Source organism: Amblyomma americanum, chromosome 1 (genome assembly GCF_052857255.1).
Source record: "Amblyomma americanum isolate KBUSLIRL-KWMA chromosome 1, ASM5285725v1, whole genome shotgun sequence".
In the NCBI taxonomy this organism is placed as follows: Eukaryota; Metazoa; Arthropoda; class Arachnida; order Ixodida; family Ixodidae; genus Amblyomma; species Amblyomma americanum.
Genome location: NC_135497.1, coordinates 70,714,456 through 70,725,493, shown reverse-complemented (window position 1 = coordinate 70,725,493; position 11,038 = coordinate 70,714,456).

Sequence of the window (11,038 nt, the reverse complement as noted above, 5' to 3'; positions counted from 1 at the left end):
CGCATGAGGCCGGCCCTTTGGGCTGATCCAGCCTTCCGCTACCAGGAGCCTCCCCGTAGTCCGGAAGCATATATTCTGGCGCAGGCGGGCATTCGCTTTGAGTCTCCTTCGGTCGGACGACCTGCGGATACATTGATTGGTATAGTGGTCTTACATTATGTAAAAAAATGCGATCATAAAAGGTTTTTCGCTCAAAAAATCTTTTGTCCAGAATTTCTGTGTATAAATGATTTTTTAAACAACAGTCTTCGGAAAAAAAAAGGTAACCACGACGTCTCTGTTTGCACTTGCTGCCAAATATTCGAAAACTACTCGAAAACCTAAGAGCGCAGTCGATTCGTTTGGAAGCATTTCGAAAATGTACTACTTGATTCGCTCAGCGAAATTAATACAAGGGCATCCGATCAGCTATCTAAAGATTTCGGATATTTGTCCACTTCTACTGATGATAAATGTTCGATGCAACGAGGCCGCACTAAGCAATGCTAATTGCAGCTAACAACTACCGGGTAAACTCAAAAACAATGAGGAAATCTAAGAAAATAACCGCATTGGTTAATTTATCACGCTCGTTTCATGGCGTGCGCCAACGTAGCCGGCATGACCGCTTATAAGCGATCACTGTATCTCACAAAACCGTCTTTTTAAATCACTTACTACACCCGCGAACTACGGGTAGTGAGCGCTGTCTCTTCTCTCGTCCGGAAGGCCGACTGGCAGATTTAATTCGTGCACGAGTTTTCCGTTCTGCACAAATACGCAGGCCTGAACTCCGAATAGTCTGAAGAAAGTCGTTGCCACAGCAGTCACGCTGACAATCGAAAACAGTCTGGAGGCATTGTATATTAGCGCGTAGAATGTGCACGTGCAGCAGCAATAACTTGGCGGTGGATATGCCATTGCAAGGCATTCGTTACGGTGGCAGAAGGCCGACCAAAGATCCCGGGATTGTGTCATGCCGCGTGTACCGACTTAAGGAAGCTCATGAAGTTCAAAACGCCCGTCCGCCGAAATTTTGGTGCCACACATTGAAGCCTGATTGTTCAACATTATTCCAGAAGTTAAAACTGGACGCCTTCAGACCTGATGATATTTGTATGGCCCACACAATTTACTAAGCGCCCCGCGGTGGCTCAGTGGTTATGGCGCTCAGCTGCTGACCTGAAAGACGCGGGCTCGATTCAGGCCGCGGCGGTTGAATTTCGATGGAGACGAAATTGTAGAGGCCTTTGTACTGTGCGATATAAGTACATGTTAAAGAACCCCACGCTGTCCACATTTCCGTAGCCTTTATCTACGGCGTCCCTCATATAGCCTTAGTCTATTTGGGGCGTTAAACCCCAATAGAAACAAAATAAAACCAAATTTATTAAGCATTAAACACCAGCTCAGGCCATCAGGTATGGCTATGCAATGCAGATCAAGGCAAGAAGGGCAGTGTGAAGATGGATTGCTGTCCTCACCTCACTGGGCTCGACAACCATAGGTTCCTCTTCTCCAGTGGGAACACCTGGTACGAAATGCATGAGGACATGAATAAGGTGTGGCAAAAACTGCAGGCGCAAATACTAAATGTGGAATGCTTACACGAAGCCGCTTTGCACAAAATACACCCCGTGCATTTATCACCTATAACGACATAATTCGGCCATCGTGTTACACGTGCGTCAAGCGCACCACCAGCTCTTATGGGGTCAATGTCCTTGCAAGTTTACGGAGTCTGATCTGTCATTCCTATGTCGCGGACGTTGCGGCGGGACTTGTTCGTTGCCTAAGCGTGCTTTACTGGTGCAATCTTTAATGCAATAATATTAGAAGCCTAATCGGAAACAAAATTGCGCCGTCGGTCTTAAAATTCGCTGAATGTCTGGAGGAAAGTGATGTCACCGCGCCAGATATTGGCATTGGCTGGAGAGAAGTGACGTCACCACACTGGAAACTACGCCACTGCCGGTTAAGGCATAATTAGCCTCCTTTTAACGCTGTCGGAATAACAACACTATGTGATTAGAGGTCGCTGTGAATTATTTCTTTACATAATTCTGCAGACATCTTAACCGCATCCAGAAAAGCAGGGCACAGAACAGATGGAAATTGTTTACATCTACCTTGACAGCAAGCCTTTTATTAACGCTAAAAAGACCTGCTTACAAAACTTAAAAGAGAGGGGACGTTAAACCACGCCCAAAAAATAAATCATAAATATTTCCTTGATGATATTCATAAGGATCTTCTCATCGGTCTACTTTTAGAACGAAAATATTCCACTATGGAGTGGAATATTTTCGTAGCCTTCATTGAAAATACCAAAATGAATCATTTTATTGGGCAAAATTTGAAGCTATGCTGTAATTGAGTTCGTGGCGAGCGCTGTGCGTTAGTAAAAACTCAATTAAGGGAGTGGGGGACCTTTGTCGTTTACCATTTATTAGCTGATAGCAGGTAAGCTTTAAGTAAATCACTAATAGGTATGAGTTTTTGCCATTCATAAATTTGGGGAGCGAGTTAGTTTGTGACTATAAACATTGTGACTAGCGCCATATATCAGAGAAATTACGGTGCACCTCTACCCATTGTCGAGTTGCACACCCTCAGGATACTTTCATAACGGAGTTAGCATCGTTTGGGGGATCAAGGTGGGCCAAGAATTCGGCTTGCGTTGCGATATGGTAACGCTTCAATTAGTAAGTGCATGTATACAAAGTATACCTATTATTTAATTGTGGGTTTATTTCTATACCGCAACTCATAGGGTTTTATTTACCTACCAAATTCGGTATACAACTGTCCCCAGATGGGTTCCCGTTGTTGTCGCATTACATATAGGAGACCGGATCGGAAGGGGATAGTGCGCGATTGTCCGGACCCCGTAGAGTATCTGTTGCGGGTCCAAGTTGGACTTATTTTTGGAAATGTGGCGAAGAGTTTGAAGGATGCTTCACTCCTGTCACCGGTTGGCTCGGTATTGCACTACCTCCGGGATCGGCCTTGGCGTTAGCGCGTCTTTACTATCCTGTCTTTCTATCCCATCTTTACACTCTACTTCTATCTGCACGTGGTAGCGATTGTGGCTCGGCTTGAGCCAGTGGGCAGGCCTGTGCACATTCCTTTCTCTCTTCCTGGCAGCAACAGACAGACAGAAGAATGCATACATGTGAAGCGGTCCCATAGCAAGAGTTTTCCTACCAGCTTTAGGATATTTTTTTTTTGGTGAAGTGGAAAAGGAATGAGAGGGCACAACAAATTTTAATGACAGCCATCTTAGATTCGAGAAACCGAAACTATGCCGCCATATCGTCCCCTGACGTCATTCTCACATAGTTACAACTCTATCCACCATTTGCACCGTGACATCATCAATGGCACACGGCAGGTGGTTGTATCTATAATGCTATTTTAGATGACGCTACTAGTCTCAGTGTGAGATGCGCTGTTTCCTAGTTGCAGACACTGATGGTGCTTTGATCTCAGGCTGGTAGGAGACCCCAAGAAATCTCCAAACGTGATGAGTAAAAGCTATCGCTCTTAAAAATATTGACTACGGTTTAACTTGGCTAAGCCAGGAATGCAGCGAAAAGCAAGCAGGCTTGTTAAGCGTTCAAGGCTCGTCCATGCCAGCTTCGCTACACGCTCGTGACAGCCGTTCTATTATACCGACACGACCACGTGGCTATGACGTGTACCACGTGGTCTTACGCCCCCCCCCCCCCCCCCCCCACCGCCATCGGATGCCACCATGTGGCTCCACATCCCGCCATCGGATGTTCTTAAGGCCAAAATTCAACCCAACGGTAATACTTGCCCAAGGGCTCGTTGTTTGTACACCATGAAGTTACTTTGAATGGCACTGAGACAAAAGTAGAAAGAAAGGAAATCAGTGCTAACGCGGCAGTCAAGAGGAGACGTTCAGAAGAAAAGCCGTGCGCGTTGTCACGCTAATGTAGGATTGATCAACAGCCTTCTGAAGGTCACACGTTCACCTCTGGAACGGAAACGACCAAAACCCCTATATATTTGACTATGAGGTCTTAAAATGCCTGAAATGTCATCATAACACGTAGGAATGTATATTAATTATGGTTTAAATAAACTGCTGCAATATACTGGAAATCTAAGCCAAGACCCATCGGTTGCAAGTCAGATACACTATCCCTAGGCAAAAGAGGCCCTTTCGACCTACTTGGTTAAGGAAAGTCTTCGAGTGTCTTCTTGTATTTCACGTGTTCTAGTGTGCCTCCTGAAGTATGCTAATGAGTATGTGTAATTATAAAGGGGCGTTAATTACGAAAGAACGGAGCTAATAACGATGAACGCTTTGGCGTCATGCCCTTAAGGCATAGCTCAAGTGCCTCCCTAATTTTATAGCACATTGCCTACAAGGTTCATTCGGCGGTGCCAGTTTCCTAATTACTAATAATTCTGCTACGAATGAGTGTTACCAGGTCGGACGCGCCAAGGCAGCATGATACCTGCGCCTTACGGCACTTGGATACAACATGTCGCAGTCGCAGAAATGCTGATGTCCCAAACCACCAAATCTGCACCACTGCTTGAGGCACCACTTTTAGATGTGTTCGCTATGCATGCTTCCGATTGGAAACTTCCAGCATAGAGTTCGATTATTAACGTACTCATATACCTGCTCAGATGTTTAGGGGAATCCTCCAAGGTGGAGTAAATTTGTAATAAGGGTACATTACTCACTGGCATCCACCTATGCGCAGCCATACGACTGCCAAGAAATCTATACAGCTTTCTCAGAAACTTCGCGCTTAAACAAAAATTCGTCCTGGTGCGGGGTACTAACCCGGGACCGAAGCTTAAGCGGAGAAGTCACTCTATTACTCCCGTTTCGAGCATGTCGAGTCCCCTAGTCCGCCTCTTTCGCCACATCTTGCTCCCGCCTCCGCTTCGGGCCTTCCACAGTGATTTCCACTGCACCGCTACTCCTGGCTGGCAGAAGTGATGACGGAGAAAGGTTTCCTCATGCTTCCAATCTTAGCAGACTAGATGCAGAGCCACCGAGCTACAGCCAGCTTCTGCGACTCAAGTTGACGGATCTCATCGCACTTTTTGTGGCATAAGAAGTTTTCCTAGCTTACAATGCCTGGTCACATAGCATCTCCAAGCCGAGTGCCACAACTAGGCTTCTTGTAGGCAAAAGCATACAAAACCGAAAAGCACGCGTTTCAAGAAGTACAAACGCAGCCATCTGTTCTCCAGTTTCTGTTTTGGCGTGCTAAAAATTCGATGCTATTCATCTACCCCACAATAAAAATAATGCTTGCACTGCATACCTGATTTTACAAATCTTACAATTTTGATACAGCTCTCGAGAAATCAATCGTGCGCTAACGCAACTAAGGTTCTGGCAGCGATGAGAAATTATAATTTACATGTTTTAATTTTTAAAACGAGTACAAACTTACCTTTGCTTTCCTTAGTTGACCCATCTTTGTTGACGTTCCCGTAGCGCTTCTTGAGGTCATCCGGGAGTTTACTCCATGTCTCGTTCGAGAAGTATGCAGGCTTCCACCGATAGTCTTCTTCGGTGGCCATTTCTGCTAATGAAATGAATAGAAAAGGAAAAGCATTGATAAATGTCGCACACGAAATTACGTATTTCCTTACATCACAAAAAATATGCGCGCAATGCGGCACTGATGTTAAATCGTGCCACTGCTTCCTGGCATCTACAGCTTCTCAGTCAACAGTGAAACGATGCTGCTGTAGTGAAGCAGAGTAGAGTTCGAGCGGGAGTCTCTATTGAATATTCAAGCAAATGCAACATTGCTCGCATGGAACACGCATGTGCGCATATATCGCTATGCAACGACCCAATGCTTTAAAGGACACGAGCTCAATGACAGTTCCCGCAGTGAAGCCGACAGCATCAGGGTATAAGGGGTTCCCTGAGGAGAGGACGTTACGAACGGAGGCAAGCCGTTTTAAACGCGGGCGGCTGCGTCTACCCGGCCAACGTTTGACCAAAAAAAGTGTTGAAGATTGGAGCATCACAATATCTGGGGAACTCAAAAATCATGCACACCTTAGGACGTATGTCCAGGTAACGCTCGCACCAACCATCTTTCAAGTGGCTTCTGTCGACACACAAAAGTGTGGAGCATAAATGACGTCAATTGGATCTAGCAGCAATGATGTAAATTTCAGAGATAAAATATACCCTCTCTGCACTGTCTCTCTCTCTCTCTCTCTCTGTGTGTGTGTGTGTGTGTGTGTGTGTGTGTGTGTGTGTGTGTGTGTGTGTGTGTGTGTGTGTGTGTGTGTGTGTGTGTGTGTGTGTGTGTGTGTGTGTGTGTGTGTGTGTGTGTGTGTGTGTGTGTGTGTGTGTGTGTGTGTGTGTGTGTGTGTGTGTGTGTGTGTGTGTGTGTGTGTGTGTGTGTGTGTGTGTGTGTGTGTGTGTGTGTGTGTGTGTGTGTGTGTGTGTGTGTGTGTGTGTGTGTGTGTGTGTGTGTGTGTGTGTGTGTGTGTGTGTGTGTGTGTGTGTGTGTGTGTGTGTGTGTGTGTGTGTGTGTGTGTGTGTGTGTGTGTGTGTGTGTGTGTGTGTGTGTGTGTGTGTGTGTGTGTGTGTGTGTGTGTGTGTGTGTGTGTGTGTGTGTGTGTGTGTGTGTGTGTGTGTGTGTGTGTGTGTGTGTGTGTGTGTGTGTGTGTGTGTGTGTGTGTGTGTGTGTGTGTGTGTGTGTGTGTGTGTGTGTGTGTGTGTGTGTGTGTGTGTGTGTGTGTGTGTGTGTGTGTGTGTGTGTGTGTGTGTGTGTGTGTGTGTGTGTGTGTGTGTGTGTGTGTGTGTGTGTGTGTGTGTGTGTGTGTGTGTGTGTGTGTGTGTGTGTGTGTGTGTGTGTGTGTGTGTGTGTGTGTGTGTGTGTGTGTGTGTGTGTGTGTGTGTGTGTGTGTGTGTGTGTGTGTGTGTGTGTGTGTGTGTGTGTGTGTGTGTGTGTGTGTGTGTGTGTGTGTGTGTGTGTGTGTGTGTGTGTGTGTGTGTGTGTGTGTGTGTGTGTGTGTGTGTGTGTGTGTGTGTGTGTGTGTGTGTGTGTGTGTGTGTGTGTGTGTGTGTGTGTGTGTGTGTGTGTGTGTGTGTGTGTGTGTGTGTGTGTGTGTGTGTGTGTGTGTGTGTGTGTGTGTGTGTGTGTGTGTGTGTGTGTGTGTGTGTGTGTGTGTGTGTGTGTGTGTGTGTGTGTGTGTGTGTGTGTGTGTGTGTGTGTGTGTGTGTGTGTGTGTGTGTGTGTGTGTGTGTGTGTGTGTGTGTGTGTGTGTGTGTGTGTGTGTGTGTGTGTGTGTGTGTGTGTGTGTGTGTGTGTGTGTGTGTGTGTGTGTGTGTGTGTGTGTGTGTGTGTGTGTGTGTGTGTGTGTGTGTGTGTGTGTGTGTGTGTGTGTGTGTGTGTGTGTGTGTGTGTGTGTGTGTGTGTGTGTGTGTGTGTGTGTGTGTGTGTGTGTGTGTGTGTGTGTGTGTGTGTGTGTGTGTGTGTGTGTGTGTGTGTGTGTGTGTGTGTGTGTGTGTGTGTGTGTGTGTGTGTGTGTGTGTGTGTGTGTGTGTGTGTGTGTGTGTGTGTGTGTGTGTGTGTGTGTGTGTGTGTGTGTGTGTGTGTGTGTGTGTGTGTGTGTGTGTGTGGTCAGGGCAACCTGAGCATTTAATCAACCAAATGATCATGCAGGCTTTCGTAAAGGATCCAGCTGTGGTGTCTTGTCTCGCTTCGTCCCCGTCTTTATTCGCGCTGTATCGCATTATGGAAAATTACCAACTAGCCCGATCTGCCACTCTTTCGTAAAGGATATTCCACAATAGATCATATTCACACTATCAATCAAGAGAAATGAGCAGAGTTTAACCAACCGCTATATATAGCCTTCGAAACCGTTCGACTCAGAGGAAACCTCAGCAGTCATACAGATATTGCGTAATCAGGTTGTAGAAGAGCCTTATTTCAAAATACTGGAGATTAGATATAGCAACTGCATAGCTACCATAGTCCTGCCTAAAGTGAGCAATAAAATCCCTGTAATGAAACGCGCAAACTTCTCGAACACAACATTGCATCTAACACGGCATTACATTTAGAAGGCAACGGTTTCTTCTTTTCAAAACAACATGGGTTCAGAAAAGGGTTATCATGTGAAACACAACTATTCGAATTTACTAATGAGCTTTTTCACGGTATGGACGAAAATCTTCAAATCGACTGTATTTTCCTAGACTATGCTAAAGCCTTTGACCGCGTTCCACACTGTCGTTTAATAGCGAAACTCTCATCATTGCGCCTCGATTCATTAACAATTTCTTGGATAAGAAACTTTTTATCATTTCGAAAACAATTCACTTCTATTGATAACCATTCATCCCATTTAATTGATGTAACATCAGGCGTACCGCAAGGTAGTGTAATAGGCCCGTTACTTTTTCTGATTTACATCAATGACCTCCCATTAGGCATTACCTCAACACTCAGAATGTTTGCAGACGATTGCGTTATTTATCGCAAAATCCGCTCCTTTAATGACCACATCGCCCTTCAAGAAGATCTACATCGCATTAATAACTGCTGCTCATCATGGCTAATGTCCCTTAACACTGATAAATGCCAGTTAATGACATTTACCCGTAAACGGTCTAATTACCTTTTCACTTACTCGCTTAACAACAGTCCAGTCACTCTTGCGTCATCGTACAAGTACCTTGGCGTTCACTTTTTATCTAATCTCTCATGGAAAACCCACATAGAAAAAATTGCTGCCAAAGCTAGCCGTACATTAGGTTATTTAAAGCGTAACCTCAGAGGTGCGTCTTCTTCCACACGCCAGCTCGCATATCAGACATTCGTCCGCCCTCAAATTGAATACGCATCTTCCATTTGGTCACCTCACCAACAGTACCTCATTAATTCCCTAGAGCGCGTACAAAATCGTGCCGCTCGCTTCATTTCTCGCAACTATTGCCGACATTCCAGTATAACTAACATTAAGGCTTCGTTATCCCTTCCATCCTTAGAATCTCGCAGAACAATAGCACTTATCAGCCTCTTCCATAAAATTGTTTACAGCCATCATTCCTTCACACTACCCCTTACAAAACCGGCCCGCACATCTCACCGATTGCATAATCACCTCAGTTTTAAGCGCCTTTCGGGAAGGACCACTGCATTCAACTCATCAGCCCTGCCCCGTGCAATCATTTATTGGAATAGTCTTCCTGATAACATTGTTCACATCTCAGATCATGTTATTTTCAAAGAAAAAATAAGTAGCATTTTCTTCTGAAGTGTGTTCTGTAGTGCGTTTTTCAATTTAGTTTTTCAATTTAGTTCTATTTTCTGGTTGGTTGCTTGTTCTTTGTATACGATGTTAAAATAACCATGTTCTACTTGCTTCTTTTTCCCACCCCAGTTATGTAACCCCCCTCACATAATACTCCAGTCGGAGCCCGTGAGGTATTTGAATAAAAAAAAAAATAAAAGGCAGGGAGACACTCTCGCCAATGCTATTCACCGCCGGTTTACAGGAGGTGTTACGAAGCCTTAATTGGGAACAGTAGGGAATAAGAGTTAATGGAGAATACCTAAATAATCTGCGATTCGCTGATGACAATGCCTTGGTGAGTCACTCAGGAGGTGAACAGAAAATCAGGATCAATGAGTTACACAGGCAGAGCAGAACGCTGGATCTAAAATTTAACATTCGGAGAACCAAAGTAATGTTCAACAGTCTAGCCAGGGAACAGTAGTTCACACTTTGCAGCAAGGGGCTGAAAGTGATAAATAAATACGTTTACTTAGGGCAGGTAGTGACAGCTGATCCGGATCATAAGAGTGACATAACTAGGGTAAAAATGGGCTTGAGCGCATATATATGGTAGTTTCTCTCTGATCATGAATAGCAGTTTACCAACAGCCCTCAAGAAAAAAGTGTACAACAGCTGAATCTTACCAGTACTCACCTACGGGGCAGAAACGTGGAGGCTTACGAAAATGTTTCAGCTTAAGTTAAAGACAACGCAGCGAGCCATGGAAAGAAAAATGGTAGGTGTAACGTTAAGACACCGGTAGCGGGCAGAGTGGGTGAAGGAACAAACGTGGCTTAATGATATTCTAGTCGAAATCAAGGGGAAGATATGGTCTTGGGCAGGGTTTGTAATAGGAATGCAAGATAACCGCTGGTGGTTAAGGGCAATGGAGTGGATGCGAATGCAAGGCAAGTGCTGCGGGGGTGGCTGAAAGTTTGGAGGGCGGATGAGATCAAAAAGTTTGCCAGGATACTGTGGTCGCAGCTGGCTCAAGAGAGGGTTAATTGGTGAGACGCGGGCGAGGCCTTTACCCTGCAGTGGCCATGGTCAGGTTGATGATGATGATGAGGCGGAAAGACGGGTTCAGGCAATAGTGGCGGAAGTAAGATGGAAAAACAGCATTTCTTTTGCAACTGACTTGCAAAGGAACTGCATCGCAAATAGCTCGGCCTCTTTATACTTACCTTTCTGCCACTTGCCTGGCCTAGACTTTTCCACGCTTGTACTGTGTATCTCACGACCACGTATCCTTACTTCAATTCAGTAATGCGCCACCAGAATCCTCGTGTTATTTTATTCGCATATTTCAGACATTTATTACATATCTAAGACAAACGGTCGTATTTTAACCGATACCTGCAACAGATCTCAAGTAAAGAACCACTAACAGCCCGTAATTAGTTTGTCCTTTTCACACAACGGTTCCAATGGCCGCTCAATATCAATCTGTATGAGCAGTAATAGTATTTGAGGATTAAAGCGTAACTGGCGACCTCAGCCTGCTTCAACAGATTAGTGATGAGTGACGTAACCCTCTACAGCACGGATAAGATTATACTCAGACGTAACCTTCGTTACCTTCGTTTGTTGTAACGTAGGTGCCAACGGGCCAATTTTTGGTGAGAAAAGTGGTTATGAATGTCACTGGATGGCTCTGGCGAATTTTTGAAGCGAAAGCTTCACTGCGCTAGGTTTTAAAGAGGGCAGCATCAGTGCAGTCACGTGACAGACGTCACGTGGTGTCAC